The sequence below is a fragment of the Prionailurus viverrinus genome, chromosome D2, assembly GCF_022837055.1.
Source record: "Prionailurus viverrinus isolate Anna chromosome D2, UM_Priviv_1.0, whole genome shotgun sequence".
Lineage (NCBI taxonomy): Eukaryota > Metazoa > Chordata > Mammalia > Carnivora > Felidae > Prionailurus > Prionailurus viverrinus.
The window spans coordinates 4,739,114-4,745,365 of record NC_062571.1 but is presented as its reverse complement, the minus strand read 5'-3'; positions in this window follow the sequence as shown (position 1 = coordinate 4,745,365).

Sequence of the window (6,252 nt, the reverse complement as noted above, 5' to 3'; positions counted from 1 at the left end):
TGTGAGAGGTGCTGCACTACAAAAGCCTCTCTCGCTCTTTTTTAAGCCGTTTCCTAAACTTAATCACACCATCTGTTTTTGCTTCAGCAGAGCTCTTATTTATATGTCATTGAGTCTATGGTCAGCAACACCACTTAAAGAAACAATAGAGTAATAGAAAAGTTTTAGCTGTTTGGGTTGATGTGCAAGGGCCATTATCAAATGCCCAGAATGCCTACCAAGAAATCCCTTTACCTGTGAAGGAGGTTGGCCAGGCCTTTGGGGGATTTCTACCGGGATATTTTACCGTTATCATTGCTGTCGCTTTGACTATTATTGCTCGAAAAGTCTCCTCCGTGACTAGGAAGACCTATTTGTATTTGATTAGTTTATCTCCTCTATGATTACAAGTCCTCTTAATTACAGAAGCTGGTGGAGAGGTATCCAACTTAACTATTTCATGCCTGTTTATATAATTATTTACAATCATTTGATTACCACTTTTGGACAAGGACAAAGTGACGATAGATAGAACAAAGAGTCTTCTGAATAATTCCAAAAGAAATTTAGTGTTTTCTCATTATGCTGTGGGGTTCCATTCGCACCGTGGGATGAACAAACCATCTTCTGTCTCCGTATCTGCTTCTGATAAGCAGTTGGCTTCTGCTGGACAAAGTCACAGAAATGGAGATGGTTTCCACCACGAATTCGTGATCGCCAGCCTCAAAAAGCCCTTCGTCATGACCAGCGTATTGTACCGTATTCTCTCTTACACACCCACCGATGACCATTGCAAACATCGTCTCCTTCTAACCAACTCCCTCTCTTTCCCCTCACTGAGGTCCGAGCCCCAATGTCATGACTCACTTAATGAAAAAACAGAAGCCATGCATTAGAAACTTAACAAAGCATAGAAATATTCCTACATCTGCCCCCATACTGTCATGTTCCTTTTTATTACAATATAAAGGCTTTCCTTCTTCCTCTAAAGGCTAATCCTTCCACATACACACTGAATTCCTTCCTATCCCAGCTCTTAAGGTATCTTACACAGTCATGCCTTACTCTCTTTATTTTGTATCTACTGCGAACAAGACAATATTTTAGATTCTACAGATCTGTAGGCAGATTAGACAAAGATCCCTGCCTTTTAAAAAGTCCTATTCTAGTGAAATATTTTTGTTTACATTATAGATAATCCCTTCTTTTATTTATGCATGCACCCTCTCCTCTCATGTGGATTTGTCCTATTGTTTGTTCTCATTAAGAAAAGCAAAACCAGGGGCGCCTGGGTGGCTCAGTCGGTTGAGCGTCCAACTTCAGCTGAGGTCTTGATCTCACGGTTCCTGAGTTTGAGCCCCATGGCGGGCTCTGTGCTGACAGCTCAGAGCCTGCTTCGGATTCTGTGTCTCCTTCTCTCTCTGCCCCTCCCCCACTCGTGTGCATGCTCTCTTTCCAAAATAAACATTAAAAAAAAAAAGAAGAGAAAACCCAAACCAAATAAAAATCTCACCTCTGCAGATATGGCCCTGCCTCACTCCTCCTTCCCCAGCCACATTTCCTGAACGAACTGCTTCTACCCTCTTTCATCGACGCGTCCACCTTCTATTTGCTCCCTATTCACTAAACTCCCATTTCCGCCCCCATCATTTCACATGACCGTTTTTTTTTTTAAGTTTATTCATGTATTTTGAGAGGGAGGGCGAGGGAGAGGGAGAGAGAATCCCAAGCAGGCTCCGTGCTGTCAGCACAGAGGCCAATGCAGGGCTCCATGTCATCAACTGTGAGGTCATGACCCAAGCTGAAATCAAGAGTCAGAGGCTCAACCGCCTGAGTCCCCCCAGGCCCTGCATGCATGGTTTTTCTTGAAGGCAGTAATGGCTCTAAAGTTGTTGGGTTCCACGGACACCTTCCAGTCTTCGTTTTCCTTACTTCTCAGTAGCACTTGCCTCTGTCAGCTACTCCCTGAAACACTCATTATCCATTGGCTTCCATGATCATCGTCTCCGGGTTTCCTTTCTAGGCACTTACGTTCTTTCTCTTTTTTTGGGCACATGTCCTTCTGCCCGGTCATTATGTTGGAGTCCTTTGTGGTTCACTTTGGCCTCAGGGCTCTTCTCCTTTGACTTTATCATCGCTTCTAGGAGTCTCATTCAGATCATTAGTTTGAAACGCCACCCTTACACCGGTGCCTTGCACACTTCTGTCTAGTTCCTTCTGAGCTCTGTCTATATTTATATATCTCTATCAACCCATCCACGTATAGGTATTGATAGGTATATATGTATGTCTTCTCCAACTGAACATGTCTCAGTCTGAAACTCATAACTCTTAGGACGCCCTTAATCGTGTTTTGCCTCCATTGTTCTCTGCCTTCCCCAAGTCAGCACACTGGCATCACCCAGCACACCTCCCTCTGCCTCACCCCCACATGGAATGCGTCGCCAGGCCCTATTATTTGACCTCCTAAATATTTCTAGATCCATCTACCCGGCCTCTTCTCCACCATCGCCCCGGTCAAGGTATCCTTTCTCACCTGGGACTTTATAATAGTCTTCGGAATGGATCACCAGTCTCTCCCCTGTCTCCCTCCACTCTGTTCTCGCTCCGAAGCAAGAATGCTCCTTTGAAAGGAAAAGCTGGTCGCACCACCTTCTTATTAAAAATCATCCATTACTTTCGTGTTCTTAGGACAAGAGTAAAATGAAACCCTCTCCTGGCCTGCAAGGCTGCCCCTCGGCCTTGGGTGGGCTCCACTCCCTTGTTCTCCCCTCCAGCTGGGCCGCCTCCTCCTCCCTCCGTCCCTCACCAGTTCTCCCCCGGGCCTTTGCCAATGCTATTTCCACGCCACCTGGAATCCCTGTCTCTCCCCGCTTCGCGTGATGAGCTCCTCTTGGTTTCCCACATATTAGCTCAATGTTCACTTCCTCAGGGAAGCTTTCCACATGCCTGAGTTAGGTCAGATCCCTTTTTATTGTTGCATGTGTTTTTCTTCTGTGAGTAATTGTCATGGTAGGTCTAGTCACGTGATTGAGGGGTTCATGTCTCTCACTAAGTCATAAGCTCTGTAAAGTCAAGAACTATGCGTGTTTTGCTCGCCAGTTGTCAGCAGTGGCTCGTACACCCTTGACACTTTGAATATATATAAAATAATTGTCATGCTTGTGAAGTGTGCAAGATACTTGGCCAGCAAAGTAGGATGCCAAAATATGCCCAGTGTTCTAGGAACTCAAAGTTCAGTGGCTTGAACACGTTACAGAGGATTGCTATGGTTTGTGTTAGGAGATGACTCAGGACAATCCTGTAACCTCCACATACATCCCCTGCCCGACACAGACCATTTGAAAATTTCTATTTTCCATTCTTCGAATTATAGCCTACATTTAGATATATAAGTGTAATATATAAAAATGTAAAAGTCTATAGCTATATATGTTTCTAGAAATATAGATTATAGCCTATGTTTATAGTCTATAGTCTAGTATTTTCAAAAACATTGTGCGGTTTACAGGTATCAAATACGTTTTTCAAGATGAATCTTAGTGGGGGCACCTGGGTGGCTCAGTCGGTTGAGCGACTGCCTTCAGCTCAGGTCATGATCTCACGGTTTGTGAGTTCAAGTCCCGTGTCGGGCTCTGTGCTGACAGCTCAGAGCCTGGAGCCTGCTTCGAATTCTGTCTCCCTCTCTCTCTGCCTCTCCCCCACTTATACTCTGTCTCTCTCAAAAATAAACTAAAAAATTTAATAAAAACAAAAGATGATTCTTAGGGGAAGTCTATGACATTTCCCAAGGTAAACGTGGAGTTGTTGGAGAAAGTGCCCCCAGGGCTCCGAAGGGTCCAGATATACAATAATTGCTCTACTCAGTTCGTTTCTTTTTTTTTTTTTTTTTTTTTTTAATATTTTTTTTCAACGTTTATTTATTTTTGGGACAGAGAGAGAGAGAGCATGAACGAGGGAGGGGCAGAGAGAGAGGGAGACACAGAATCGGAAACAGGCTCCAGGCTCTGAGCCATCAGCCCAGAGCCCGACGCGGGGCTCGAACTCACGGACCGCAAGATCGTGACCTGGCTGAAGTCGGACGCTTAACCGACTGCGCCACCCAGGCGCCCCTCAGTTCGTTTCTTTAGATCCTCATCATTTAAAACTTTCCCTCCATATTGTTGGAATGATAAATTCTTCCTGGACTAAAGAGCTGCCTTGATAAGTCTTGCCACACCCCAATATGGTATGTGATATACTTATAAATGTCTGACGTATGTGTATCTATTTAATAATTATGTGGGAGAACTATGTGATAGGGTCTGGTAAATGCCTCAGGTTAACCAGGAAGTAGGGAACCCTGAGCTACAATTTCTAGCTGAAATTTCAATACTGTGTTTGCTTTTGGGGATAAGAACAGCATGTACAAGACATTCTTACTATTTTGTAGAGTTAAGCGTGCATACATAGTAATCACAAAACAAGCCACTTGCCATAGCAGAGGCGCTGTGTGCCATGGGGGCTTGGGTTAGAGAGTGATCACAGCTACCTGTCAAAGATCCAGTAAAAGCAGAGGAATTGATTTTACTATTGAATATTTGCCATGATTTGTAAAAAAGTAGAACTTTTCTTCTGCCACTGAACCAACATAAACTCCTTGCAGGCAAAAACAAACACGCGTGTGCACTTCTACTAGATCAAAGTAACCAATGATGACGTTTTTGTATATTTCTTTACCAAAAGGGGTAATAGAGAATATATTGTTTTATTACCTGAAAGCATAGAGTGAAATATTGTCCAGGTCAGTTCTTCTAGAATACGCTCTTCAGTGGCTATATCCCTTTGGCAGATGAGCCGTGCGTTATTTAAATAATCATATAACGATGGGCACTGGGTGCTATTGTCAATGATAACTGATAAACTACGAGGTCAAAAATTTAGGGGACCACGGCAGGGGGGGAAAGGCAGGGATGTTCACAATGTTTGCGCCACGCTGCGAAGCACGAGCTGAGCTGGGAAACATAGGTAACTATATCTTGGCCCACTTTGCAACGGAAAATGAAACACCATGGCGCAGAGCAAAAGCCAGGTGAGTCAGACTGGATTCAATATGGGTTGGCTACCGTGTGTCAGCAGGTGCCCCAGCTACAAGGAGGCTGTGCAGGAGTAGTAATTAACAATGGTAGTTGTACATTCAGACTCTGCGGATACAACCTCTAACTTTGTCACTCTGTCACTTGATCCAGGGCAAATCATTTCATTCTTGTGAGTGTCAGCTTCCTCGGATACAAAATGGGAATAATTACACCTGTAGCTAGAAAGGTTGTTGCAAACATGGGGATGCTGTCTCTTAGCATGGTGCGTCGAACATAGTAAATGCTCAGCAAATACTGTCTCTTGGTATTGTAATTTTGAGAGCCTTTGAAAAAATGTAAAACCAAAGTTTCGAAGTGCAAATGCAAAAATCCTGGTAAACGTGGGTCTGTACAGACTTCCAGGAAGAGGGTAGCTTTTGTATGTTTGGACACTTAAGATGACTATTTTTTTTTTCCCCATTTACTGTGGCTCCTTTCCTCCAAGGGCTGCTAAAGTCCTCTCTACTGTCTTTGCTTATCCACACACTCAGAGGCTGTGAATTGTTAGGCAGTGCCCACTCCACCCTCCACAAGCATTTAATGAAAATCGAAAACACATAGCACTTGGCTGGCCATCCTGTATTTCTTTCAGGGACAAACAAATGAAGAGAGATTTGGCCAAATGGCAACACTTTAAAAAAAATAAATTATCCATGTTTTTTTTTTTGAGATTTTTTTCCCCTCATGAGAAAGGTACATATGCTTTGTGAATATATGAATATATGTTGAACATTTGTGTGTGTGTGTGTGATTGAGAGATAATTGACATTGTACATTAGTTTTAGGTGCACAGCATTTATGACTTGACAAATGTATGTATTGCAAAATGATCACCATAATAAGTATAGTTAACATCCATCACCGCACATAATTACAGGTTTTTTCTTGTGACGAAAACTTTTAGGATCTGCCCTCTCAGCAACTTTCAAATACGCAGTTCAGTACTATCACCTATAGTCACCATGCTGTACATTACGTCTCCAGGACTTAGTCATATATAATTGGAAGTGTCACCAAAAGGTGCAAAAGGCAATGTGTGTACTTGACCCCAAATCTATCTTTGGAAATACCTGCACTTCAATTAGAAACGTACTTTTACTCTTCTAAAGTTAACACCATAAGGGATAAGCCTACATGAAGAGCAGAACAATGAAAT